The following is a 12,915-nucleotide window of genomic DNA, read 5'->3' as shown; positions in this document are numbered from 1 at the left end:
ATTTTAAACTCTTCTGTTAAAGACTAATGTTCTCATGCCCCCCGATGTTTATAGCCACATTATCTACAGTAGCCAAACGATGGAAACAGCCCAAGTGTCCACTGACTGATGAATGGATAAAGAAGATGCGGTCTATACACACACATACACTGGAATACTACTCAGCTGTAAAAAGAATGAAATCTCACCTTTTGCAACGACACGGATGGAACCAGAAGATATTATGCTAAGTGAAATTTCAGTCAAAGAAAGACAAGAACTATATGATCTCGCTCATATGTGGAATTTAAGAAATAAAACAAAGGGGTAATAAGAGACAAACCAAAACACAGACTCAATGTAGAGAACACACTAATGGTAACCAGAGGGGAGGTGGGGAGAGGGTAAAGTGGGTGATGAGGGTTAAGGAAGGCATTTGTGATGAGCACCAGGAGGTGTATGGAAGTGCTGAATCACTATATTGCACACCTGAGACTAATATTACACTGCATGTTAACTACACTGGAATTAAAATTTAAAAATGGATAAAGAAGATGTGGCACATATATGTGTGTGTTTATGTGTATACATAACACACACTTACACACAACAGAATATTGCTCAGTCATAATGAGATCTTGCCATTTGCAACAACATAGACCTAGAGAATATTAAGCTAAAGACATAAGTCAAAGACAAATACCCTGTGATTTCACTTATATGGGGAATCTAAAACACAGATGAGCAAATAAACAGAAACAAAAACAGACTCATAAATACAGAGAACAAGCTGGTGGCTGCCAGGGTGGAGGTGGTGGGGTGGGCGAAGTAGATAAAGGGGATGAAGAGGCACAAACTTCTAGTGATAAAGTAGATGAGTCACGGGGATGAGAAGTGCAGCCTGGGGAACACAGTCAATAATATTGTAACAGCATTTGTGTGGTGACACACGGTGACTACACTTATGGTGGTCGAGCATAGCTGAATGCACAGAACTGTCGAATCACTCTGCTCTACACCTGAAGTCAATATATTTCAACCATACCATAATAAAAAAAGAAAGAAAAGAGAAATATTCCTAAATTGGATCAAAAAACAAAACCCATCTGGATGAGGTTTGTGAGAGTCACACTACATAGGCTGTCACTGACAGTACAAAGAAAACCAGGGAAGGGCGAGACAGAGAGGACCGTGATGAGGGAGCGTGAGGACCCATCGAAGTGGGACAGAGGGCGAGAGATGCAGCCAAGGGCGAGATAAAGGCTACAGTCTAGTTAGGAGTCTTTATGTATTGGGTTTCGTAACAAAAGTGTATAAAGCAAAAGTGGTGAAAAATTGAAGAAAAACTGACAAATTGCAATCATAATAGAAGACTTTAACTCACCTTTGAAACTTGTGGACAGATCACGTAAGTAACAAAAAAGAGGATGTGAATGTCATGTTTTATAGAACTTTGATAGTAACAAGTAGGGAATATGCATTTTCTAAATATTTGGATTTGGATAATGTGCATTAGTAAGACAGAAAAAAAATACCTAGAAGTTTTTTTTTTTTTAAAGGATGCATTCCCTTTTTAGATTTTTTTAAAAAAATTTATGACAGACACACACACACACAGAGGCAGAGACACGAGCAGAGGGAGAAGGAGGATCCATGCAGGGAGCCCGACATGGGACTCGATCCCGGGTCTCCAGGTTCACACCCCGAGCCGAAGGTGGTGCTAAACCGCTGGGCCACCGGGGCTGCCCAAAAATACCTAGAAGTAAAACAAAACCAAACCAAACCCCATCTTTCTTTTGTTAAAACTATATAAGAATTAGTGAGAAAACACAACGTTATGCATAAAAACAAATATGAGAAGACCAAAGCTATAATTAGAGGACAATACATAGCCTTAGATGCTTTATGTGGTAAGAGAGGAAACCAGCATAACAAACTAGGCACATAGTTGAAAAGCTAGGGACAGAAATAAATTAACAAAATGAATCTCAGGAAAATAAGAGAAAGAAAAGAATAAGAAATAAACCAATTGATTAAAAAAAACACAACAGTAGAGTTATAAATATATCCAAGAGCTGGTTCTTTGAAAAGGCCAATAAAGTAGAAAAATCTAATCAAAAATAAAAGTGATGAAGCATAAATATAGTAATACACAAATTTAGGAATGAGCAAGGTGACAGAATGATAGGTGAAAAAGGTTTTTAAGAGCACGGCAAGTGCAGCTCTAAGCTAATGAATGTGAAAGACCACGTTCTGGGAACGTCTTGAGAAGAGGTGAGGAATGGACTGGACTCTGCCCTGCAGGGCTGGAAACACCGGCAGGAGGTTACGCCCCGAGGCTCTGGCCCACAGGGATTTGGGTGAGTTCTTTTGCAGCTTCAGGGACAAATAGTCTCTGCCAGTTGGCCTGTTTCAAAACACAGAAAGATAAGCTTTTCAATTTTTTGTTAAACTTGGAAAAACCTGAGACCGAGACGTGATAAAAGAAATACCTAAAAGGAACTCTGTGGACAAATTTCACTTTTGAATACAGTTGCAAAATTCCTAACAGAGGTTAGAGAATAAAATCCATTAGCATACCAAAGATGACTGCCCCCAAACTGGGTGAAGTCAGTTTAGACACACAATGATGCAACACTACAAAGTACGGTAACAAAAGGCACATTAACATAAAGAGAATCCTGTAACTGCTTTAAGGGAGCCCTGAAACATCCATTGCTGACGGAAAAAAATTACAAGAAAATATATAGAAAAAGCTATAGATTATCTTCCACCAGCAACAACCAATTAAGAAACTTAATGGACAGAGTATTTACCCTAGCAACGAAGACGACATAAAGCTAAGGAGTAAACTTAAGAATCAAAGAAAGTGCAAGACTTATTAAAAAAATCTCAAAAATTTTCTGGGCAGCCCCGGTGGCGCAGCAGTTTAGGGCCGCCTGCAGCCCGGGGTTTGATCCTGGGGACCCTGGAGTGAGTCCCACGTCGGGCGCCCTGCACGGAGCCTGCTTCTCCCTCTGCCTGTGCCTCTGCCCCTCTCTCTCTGTGTGTCTCTATGAATAAATAAATAAAATCTTTAAAAAAAATTTTTTTTCTAAGGAACACTTTGGAGACACAAACATTATTTCTGCATGAGAAACACGATATTGAAGAATATGAGTTATTTCTAGCTCAGTCTATAATTGAATGTAATTTTGACTAGAATCTCCAAGACATAGTTTTGCTTGTACGTGTTGACAGAATGACTCAAAGGCAGAATAAATAAGAGTAGCTGAGAAAGACCAGGGATAAGGGGTGATGAAGGAACTTGTGTTTTCAAGGGCAAATGATACCACGAAATCATAGTAACAAGGCCTCTGTGGGTTGTGGTGGGACAGGCCGTCGGGTCCCCCAGAACCGAGGAGGTAAGACGTGGCCCTTCAGAGCAGGGAAGGGGTCCTGGGATGGGGGCTCTCCATGTGGCTGAACAGAGGAGTAATCTCACCTACACCCACATAAATTCCAGAATTCCAAAGGTCTTTGAAATATAGGAAAGATGAAGTGATGAGGAAACATCTACGGTTACTGTGTGTCAGATGCCAGCTACGTCCTGTAAGGCTTACACCACCCAGGGCATTGGTCCTCTTCCAACTCCCACCTCACCCAGGAGGACACTGAGACCCGGCGTAGGTAGCTTGCTCAGGGCACTCAGCTAACAGCCAGGCAGCATGGCTCAGGCCCACACTTTTTTTTTTTTTTTAAGATTTTTTTTATTTATTTGGGAGAGAGAGAGTGAGTGTGTGTGTGAGCACAAGTGGAGGGAGGGGCAAAGGGAGAAGCAGACTCCCCGCTGAGCAGGAAGCCTGATTCGGGGCTCAATCCCAGGACTGTGACCTGAGCCAAAACCAAAAGTCAGACCCTCAACTGACCGTGCCCCCGTGGGTGCCCACCAGCTTCACTTCAACATTAGACACTCTGCTCCTGTACAGGTTCCATCCTCATCTTTTAGTTACTACTGTCACAAAACTACATTTTTATACTTTGTGTGTTCAAAGCATAACCAAATATTATTATTTTTTAAAAAGATTTATTTATTTATTTATGATAGACAGAGAGAGAGAGAGAGAGAGGCAGAGACACAGGAGGAGGGAGAAGCAGGCTCCATGCCAGGAGCCTGACGTGGGACTCGATCCTGGGACTCCAGGATCGCGCCCTGGGCCAAAGGCAGGTGCTAAACGGCTGAGCCACCCAGGGATCCCCCCAAATATTAGTTTTAATGCATTAGTTTCTGTGGAATCACATACCCTTACCATAATAAATTAGCTTTTATGATTGCTCATGTGTTGATCTTGACTGAGACCTTCAGGTTACTGTCTAGCGTCCTTTCATTTCACCCTGCAGGACCCCCTTTAGCACTTCTTGTAGGTCAGGTCTGGTGGTCACAAACTCCCACAGCTTCTGTTTATCTGGGAGTGTTTTAATTTTACCATTGCTTTTGGTGGGCAGTTTTGCTAGATATACAATTTTGGGGTGATAGGATTTTTCTTTTAGCACCTTGAATACTATCAGGCAAGTCTACCAAGTTTCTGATGAGAAATCTGCTGATAATCTTATTGATGATCCTGTGGATATCATGAATCACATCTTGTTATCTGATTTCAAAACTTTTTCTTTGTCTTGGTTTTTTGATAGTTTGAGGATGATGTGTCTCACTGAGTCCCTTTGAATGTATCTACTTGGAGTTCATTGAGCTTCTTGGATCTTATGTTCATGTCTTCATCAAACTGGGAAGTTTTGAGTAATTATTTCTTCAGATACTTTCTCTGTTGCCACCTCTCCCTCTTCTCCCATACGACATGTGGGTCCTTTAGGCTCTTCTCACTTTTCTTTAATCTTTTTTCTATCTGTTCCTCAGGCTCAACAATCTGTATTGTCCTATCTCCAACTTTGCTTGTTGTTTCTTCTTTCTGCACAAATCTGCCTTTGAATTCTTCTAATGAAGACTTCATTTTGGTTATTATATTTTTCAGCTCCATTATTTCTTTTTGAATTCTACCATAGGTTTCTCTTTATTGATATTTCCATTTTATTCAGACATTTTCTTGACTATTTTAATGCTTTCCTTTAATTTTTTGAGCATCTTTAAGATGGTTGTGTTCAGGTCTGTGGCTACTAGGTCCACCATCGGGTCTTCTTTTAGGAAGTTTCTCTTGGTTTAGGGTCTTTTTCCCTCCATTGAATGGCCATACTTTCATTTCTTTGTGCTTTTTGATTCTTTTGTTGAAAACTGGACATTCAGATCTAATAATGTGGTATGTCTGGAAATCAGATTCTTCTCCAGGGCTTGCTGTTTGTTTATTTAGTTATTTTATTGTTGTAGGCTGTCTCTGTGCCAAGGATGAGCCTGAAGTCTAAGTATAAGGTATTCTCAGGTGTTTCCTGAGCATACGACTTCCTCAAACATGTGCAATGCCTGTCAAATTTCCCCTGTATATGCAATTGCATTAGAATGTCCTAGTCTTCAATGTCTGGCTGGAAAGGAAAGGAAAGGAAAGGAAAGGAAAGGAAAGGAAAGGAAGAAGGAAAAAAGTGAATAGGGAAAAAAGTGCCAACACTTTAAATGTCCTGGAAGTAAATTCTGCTAGAGGAGGAAGGGAAGGACTTGCAGTAATGGGAGAAGGTGAAACATGGGTTCAAGAAAAAAATATCATAGAAAGTATTTCCTCTGATCACAATAGGATGATATTAGAAGTCAATAACAGAAGGAAAACCAGAAAAATTCACAAAACTGTGGGAATTAAACAACTCACTTTTAAACAACTAGTAGATCAAAGAATAAATCAGAAGGGAAATATGAAAATACTCAGGGGCCAATAAAAATGAAAACAAAACACACCAGGATGTATGGAAAAGAGTGAAAGCAATGCTTAGGAAGAAATTTGCAACTATACATGTTTTCATATAAAAACAAGAAAGAGGTCAGGGGCTCTAGGGTGGCTCAGTCAGTGGGAGTCTGACACCTGATTTCAGCTCAGGTCATGACCTCAGAGTTGTGAGATAGAGCCCCGAGTTCCCTCCCCCTGCTCATGCACTGGTGCAGGATGCACATTTTCTCTCTCTCTCAAATAAACAAATTTTAATTTTTTTAAATTAAGAAAAAAACCACAACAACAAAGAGGAGCTCAAGTCAATAACCCAACTGCAAAGCTTAAGGAACTGGATGAAGAAGAACAAATGAAACCCAAAGGAGAATGAAGGAAATAATACAGGGTAGAGCAGAGTTACATGAGATAGATGACAGAAAAACAATAGAGAAAACAATGAAACCAAAAACTGGTTTTTCAAAAAGATCAACAATATTGACAAAACTTAGATGAACTAAGAAAAAAAAGAAGACTGAAATCACTAAAATCAGAAATTACCACAGGCACATTACTATTGATTCCACAGAGGAGAGGAAATGGAAAGGATTATAAGAGAGAACCATAAACAACTGTACACCAAGCTTGTACAACAAGTACAAGCTAGATAACCCAGGTGAAAGGGAACAAATTCCTAGAAACACAAAACCTCCAAACCACGAAGGAATAGAAATTCTGAACAGATCTATAACGAGCAAGGAGATTGAATCAGTAACAGAAAATCTTCTGACAAAAACAAACAAACAAACAAACCCCCTAAATCTGATGGCTTTACTTGTGAATTCTACCAAACATTCCAAAAACTAACATCAAAACTTCTCAAACTTTTTAAAACAAGTTGAAGAGAAGGTAATACTCCATTACTCGTTCTATGATGTCAGCATTACCCTGATACCAAAGTCAGACAAAGACACTATAAGAAAAGAAACTACAGACTAATATTTCTATTGAACAATGACACAAAAATCTTCAACAAAATATTAGCAAACAGAATTCAATAGGATAGTAAAAGGATTAAACACCATGAGTAAGTGGCAAAGATGATGCAACATACGAAAATCAATCAATGTAATATATAACCCACGTGATCATCTCAATGCAGAAAAATCTTTTGATAAAATTTGACAACCTTTCATAATAAAAACCCAAAACTAGGAATAGAAATAACCCATCACAATATAATAAATATAATTTTCATATATGAAAATTCCACAGCAAACATCATACTCAATGGTGAGAGACTGAAGGTGTTTCTTCTAAGATCAGGAACAAAGCAAAGATGCCTACTTTCACCCCTTTATTCAACACGGTATTGGAAGTCCTAGCCAGAACAATTAGGCAAGAAAAAGACATAAGAGGCACTCAAACATGAAAAGAAGAAGTAAATTATCACTGTTCACAGATGATACTATCTTATATGTAGAAAACCCTAAAGATTCCACAATAGGAGCTGTTAGAGTAAACGAACTGAGCAAAGTAGTAGAATAAAAGTCAACACACAAAAATCCATTGCATTTCTATATACTAACAATGAACAACACAAAGCAATTCCATTACATCAGCATTAGAAGAGTGAAATATTTAGGAATTACCTTTACCAAGGAGGTAAAAGACTTATTCACTGAAAACTATAAAACCTTTTTGAGAAGAATTAGAGAAGATATAAACAAATGGAAAGATAGTCCATGTTCATGGATTGGAAGACAATATTAGCACGTCAATGCCACTCAGTGTGATTTACATATTTAATTCAATCCCTATGAAAATCCCGAAGACGATTTTTGCCGAAATAGAAAAAGCCATTCTAAAACTCAGAAGGAAGGTCAAGAGACCCCGAGTAGCATAAACAATTCTTAAAGAGAAGACCAAAGCCGGAGGACTCACACTTCCTGATTTCAAAATGTACTGCAGAGCTATAGTAATGAAAATAGTGTGGTACTAGCGTGAAGACAGACATACAGACCAGGGGAATGGAACAGAGCCTAGAAATAAACTCTTGCATATGCATTCAAGTACTTTTCAACAAAGGAGTCATGATCATTCATTGGCGGAAAGACAGTTTTTTTAAACAAATGATGCGGTGAAAACTGGATATCCACAAGCAGAAGAATGAAGTTGGACCCTTACCTCACACCATACACAAAGATGAACTCAAAGTGGATCCATGATCTAAACGTAAGACCTAAATATAAAGCCTTTAGAAGAAGGGTAAGGTGAAATACTCACAACATTGCAGAGGACAATGATTTAATGGACATGACACCAAAAGCACAAGCAACTAAAGAAAAAATGGGCAAATTGAACTTTATGATAAACAAAACATCTTGTGTATGAACAGACACTATCCACAGAGTCAAAAGGCAGCCCTACAGAATGGGAGAAGGTCTCTGCAAATGACAGATGTGATCGGGGATTAGAATCTGGGCTATATAGAGAACTGCTGGAACTCAACAACAAAAACTTGGTTCAAAAATGGACAAAGGACTTAAGCGGACCTTTCTCTACAGAAGACATATAAATGGCCAATGGACACCTAAAAAGATGCTCAGCATCACTAATTATTAGAGAAATACTAATAAAAAATTATAAGGATATCACCTAACATTCATTATTAGGATGGCTAATATTTAGAAACTCCAGAAAAGAGCAAGTGTTGGAGGATGTGGAGAATCTGGAAGCGTTGGTGGGAATGTAACATGGTAGGATCTCTGTGGACAACAGTACGGTGGTTCCTCAAAAAATAAGATAAAAATGAAATTACAATATGATCTAGCAATCCCATGTCTGGCTACATACCCCCTTCCCCAATTAAAAGCAGGGTCTCAAAGGGAGATTTGTGCACCCAACTTCATTGTTCACATTAGGGATTTCCACAATAGGTGAAACAGGGAAGAATCCAAGGGTCACTGGCGGATGAATGGAGAACCATAACGTGCACATCCACTCAATGGCATATTACTCAGCCTTAAGGAGAAAGGACATTCTGACACCCGCCACAACATGGGTGGGCCTTGAGGACATTATGCTCAGTGAAATATGCCAGTGACAAAAGGACAAATGCTGTATGATTCTAGTTATATGAGATACTTAGAATATCTAAAAAACTCATAGGGATAGAAGGTAGAGTGAGGCTGCCGGTACCTGGGGCAGAGGGAATGGGGAGTTAGGGTGTAACGGGTATAGAGTTTCAGTTTTTCAAGATGAAAGGCATTTCCGAGATGAATGGAGGTAACAGTAGCACAACAATATGAATGTGCCCAATACCACTAAACTCTACACTTACAAATGGTTAACATAATAAATTTTACATTATGTGTATTTTACCACAATTTTTAAAAACCGGGAAAAAAAAGTTCTTACAGGTTGGGTACGACTGAGCACTTATTAGGAACACGGGGGAGATCATAACCAGGCAAATGGTCAGTAACCAAAACCCACTGATGCACAAAGACCGGGGACGTGCAGACAGGCCAGCAGCACCCCACCCCTCATCTGTGACATGGGCACACGAGGAAGAACACGCGGGACCGAACAGCAGTACCGCCCGCTGTGCAGGACGCCAGCGCCTTCTGACCACCAGGCAGGGAGGCCGTGGCCTCTCCCGAGCTTCTGACCCAGAGTCCGCTCTCCCAGCACCAGGGGCCCCTTGCAGCTAGATCCTACCCCCACTTGCTTATTTCAGCATTGCGATGGGCCACAGCAAGGCTGACGGGGGTGGGGGTGGCCTCGGTCACCCGGGAGGGTGTGCAGATAGTCTGTGCAGAGTGCTGCTTTATGATATGGCCATGCCAGCACCCGCCCCTGGGTGCCAGCACCCACCCTGGGGCACCTGCACTCGTCCCTGGGGCACCTGCACCTGTCCCTGGGGCACCTGCACCTGTCCCTGGAGCACCTGCACTTGTCCCTGGGGCACCTATGCTCATCCCTGGGGCACCAGCACTCATCCCTAGGGCACCTGCACCCGTCCCTGGGGGTGCCAGCACTCATCCCTGGGGTGGGGGGCTGGGTTCCCCAGGTGCTGTTCCCTGAGCAGCATCCCGTGACCCCTGCTTCCTTGCAGGTGTGCCCCACACCAGGGTCTCCCCCATGCCCTGTGGCTTTGCACAAAGTGCGAGAGATGCCAAAGAAGGGAGCTGCTCATCCCAGCCCTGGCCGCCCCTTCTCTGGCCCGGCCCGGCCCAGGGGCTCGGCTGAAGGCCCCCCGCTGCCACAGCTCGCAGGAGCCCCAGGCCAGCCCTGCTGGCCTGTGGTGCAGGCACTGCCCCGTGCAGGGGCCGGAGCTCCGCCCGACCAGGTGGCCCAGGGTCCCAGGCCCCACCGTCCCTGCACGTTGCCTTCCCTGTGGCCTCCCAACGACACGCCCGACCATGGCCCCAGCCCTGCTGCGGGCTTCGCGGCCTCCTAGCAGCGGGTGGCAGCCTCACGGTGGCGGAAGGGCCCAGCGCCCATCAAGTCCTGAGTCCTGCTGAGGGGACACGCCTGGCCCTTGTGCCCACCCGCCCCGGCATGGCCTGGGAGATGGCGGTCACCGAGGCTGGGGGCTCAGCCACTGCCGGGCCCTGCCCTCCTGCCTCGGGGTGACGAGGCTGGGAATACACCCCAAAGGCCTTTTTTGTTGCCGTTAAACAAACGTAAGATCATCTCTGGGCCCAAACTCCTTTCCTGGCAGAAAAATATGCCCACTGTGTGGTGCGCAGCTTCCCCGGCCTGGGTGACAGACTGCAAGTGGAGCCCCTCTCCTGGGCCCGGGGCGTCCCCGTGGGCGCGGCGGGATGGGCCACGTCGGGCCCGGCGGCTGTTTCTGCGCTGTCGTCAGCCTCAGCGCTCAGCTGTCCAGGGGGAGCCCCCACCCCAGGGCCCCAGGGTGCTGCCGAGCTGAGCGAGGAGTCCCGCCAGGGTGGGTGGCCGAGCCGGGAGGCATCACAGGCTGCCTCGGCCTGGGCTCCTGCTTCACTGCAGAGTCCTGCTGCCCCCTCCTTGTCTCCCTGTGGCTGGGAGGGGGGGGATGCCCAGGAGGCACGTGCGGCCTCAGAGGGGTGGGGTGCGGCCCTGCTGTTCCCGGGGTGGGGTGGGGGGTGACCGGGAGAGCTCGCTCTGGCCACGGGTGCCCCTTCCAGGAGAACAGCCTCTCTGTGGCCCGAGGGAGGGCCGGTGCCCCTGACACCCTGGGCCCAGCTCCACGGGAAAGCGCTGGGCCTGCCCGCGGGGTGGGTGACCCTGCTCCCCGCCCCCCGAGTGTGGCCTCTGGCTCAGAGCCCCCCCAGGAGCCGGCGGGGTCCCTTGCACATACTGAGCCCCTGGGGTATTTGCTGACCTCCGGCCTTGGCCATGGCTGGGTCTCCCCAGCTGTCCCAGCCAGTGCCCCACGGCTGTAGGGTCTGAGCCCGAGCCCAGGGTTATAGGGAGGACACCCCCCCTCCAGAAGGGGCCACAGAGGGAGCAGCGACAGTGAACTTGGCCCTGGAGGCCCCTGAGGACTGCCCATGAGGAGCTGGGACAGAGGCCCTGGACCTGCCCCCCGTGGGGCCCTTGCTGACCGGGGGTAGGGGGTCCCAGCTCTGGGGGGATCCCAGTTCCGGGGTGAGTCCCAGCTCTGGCGGGGGTCCCAGCTTCACGGGGGGTGGGGGGGGGGTGTCCCAGTTCCGGGGGGGAGGTCCCAGCTCCACGGGGGGTTTCCCAGCTCCAGGGCAAGGGGTCCCAGCTCCGCGGAGGTCTCAGCTCCAGGGGGGAGTCCCAGCTCCGGGGGGATGTCCCAGCCCCGGGGGGGGGGGGTCCCAGCTCTGGGAGGTCCCAGCTCTGGGGGGTGTCCCAGCTCCGGGGTGGGTCCCAGCTCGGGGGGAGGGGGTCCCAGCTCTGGGAGGTCCCAGCTCCAGGGGAGGGGGTCGCAGCTCTGGGAGGTCCCAGCTCCAGGGGGGAGTCCCAGCTCCCGGGGGGGGGGTCCCAGCTCCGGGGCGGGGGTCGCAGCTCTGGGAGGTCCCAGCTCCGGGGGGGGCGTCCCAGCTCCGGGGGGAGTCCCAGCTCCCGGGGTGGGGGGGGTCCCAGCTCCGGGGATATCCCAGCTCCGGGGGTGTCCCAGCTCCGGGGGGGGGTCCCAGCTCGGGGGGAGGAGGTCCCAGCTCTGGGAGGTCCCAGCTCCAGGGGAGGGGGTCGCAGCTCTGGGAGGTCCCAGCTCCGGGGGGGGGGGTCCTAGCTCCGGGGGGGGGGGGGTCGCAGCTCTGGGAGGTCCCAGCTCCGGGGGGGGGGGTCCTAGCTCCGGGGGGGGGGGGGGTCGCAGCTCTGGGAGGTCCCAGCTCCGGGGGGGGGGTCCTAGCTCCGGGGGGGGGGGGTCGCAGCTCTGGGATATCCCAGCTCCGGGGGTGTCCCAGCTCCGGGGGAGGTCCCAGCTCCGGGGGGAGGAGGTCCCTGCTCGGGGGTCGGGGCGGGCGGCGAGCGCTTACCTGACCTCGGAGCGGCCGGTGGGCTCCGCGGAGCTCGGAGCTGGGTCGAGCGCTGGGCGGAGGGAGGGGCCGCGGGGCCGCCCACTTTATACCTCCCGCCCGGCCGCGCCCCGACGGCCCCGGCTCTGCGGACGGCGGGAGGCGCTGCGGCCCCGCGGATGGCGCGGAGGGGGCGGGGGCGGCGGGAGCCCGGGAATGCAGGGGGGGGGGGGAGGGGGAGGGGGAGGGGCGGCGCGGGGCCGGGGCGGGGGTGCGATGCCGCGTCCCCTCGGGTGTCACCGCCCAGCGGGTCCGCAGCGCCCTCCGCGGCTCAGGGCCCCCCTGGACCGCACCCGCCGCCCCACCTGGGGTCCCGCCCCCCCCCCGCCCCCCCCCTCCCCGCCGCCCCTGCTCCTGCCCCTGCTCCGTCCCCAGGGCCCGGGCCTAGGTGCGGAACCCTGCCCTGCACCCGGACAGCCCCGCGGTGCCGGGACTCCCCCTGCGCCCCCCTGTGTCCCCTGCGCCCCCTGTGCCCCCTCTGCGCCCCCCTGTGCCCCCAGCACCCCCCAGCACCCCCCTGCGCCCCCACAACATCCCCCTGTGCCCCCTCAGTGACCCCA

General features: G+C 48.6%; 1 protein-coding gene across 2 annotated transcripts in view; it reads right to left on the bottom strand.

Annotated features, from left to right (window-relative positions):
• Positions 1–12,457, bottom strand: part of COL6A2 (collagen type VI alpha 2 chain) — a 32,558-nt gene extending 20,101 nt beyond the window's left edge. For both annotated transcript variants that reach the window (XM_025462192.3, XM_049104616.1), the window contains exon 1: positions 12,317–12,457. The gene's annotated coding sequence lies outside the window, so the exon portion shown is untranslated. The remainder of the gene's footprint in view (positions 1–12,316) is intronic.
• Positions 12,458–12,915: the final 458 nt, after the last annotated feature.

The sequence above is a fragment of the Canis lupus genome, chromosome 31 (genome assembly GCF_003254725.2).
Source record: "Canis lupus dingo isolate Sandy chromosome 31, ASM325472v2, whole genome shotgun sequence".
In the NCBI taxonomy this organism is placed as follows: domain Eukaryota; kingdom Metazoa; phylum Chordata; class Mammalia; order Carnivora; family Canidae; genus Canis; species Canis lupus.
This window is presented reverse-complemented; position numbering and strand designations above follow the sequence as displayed.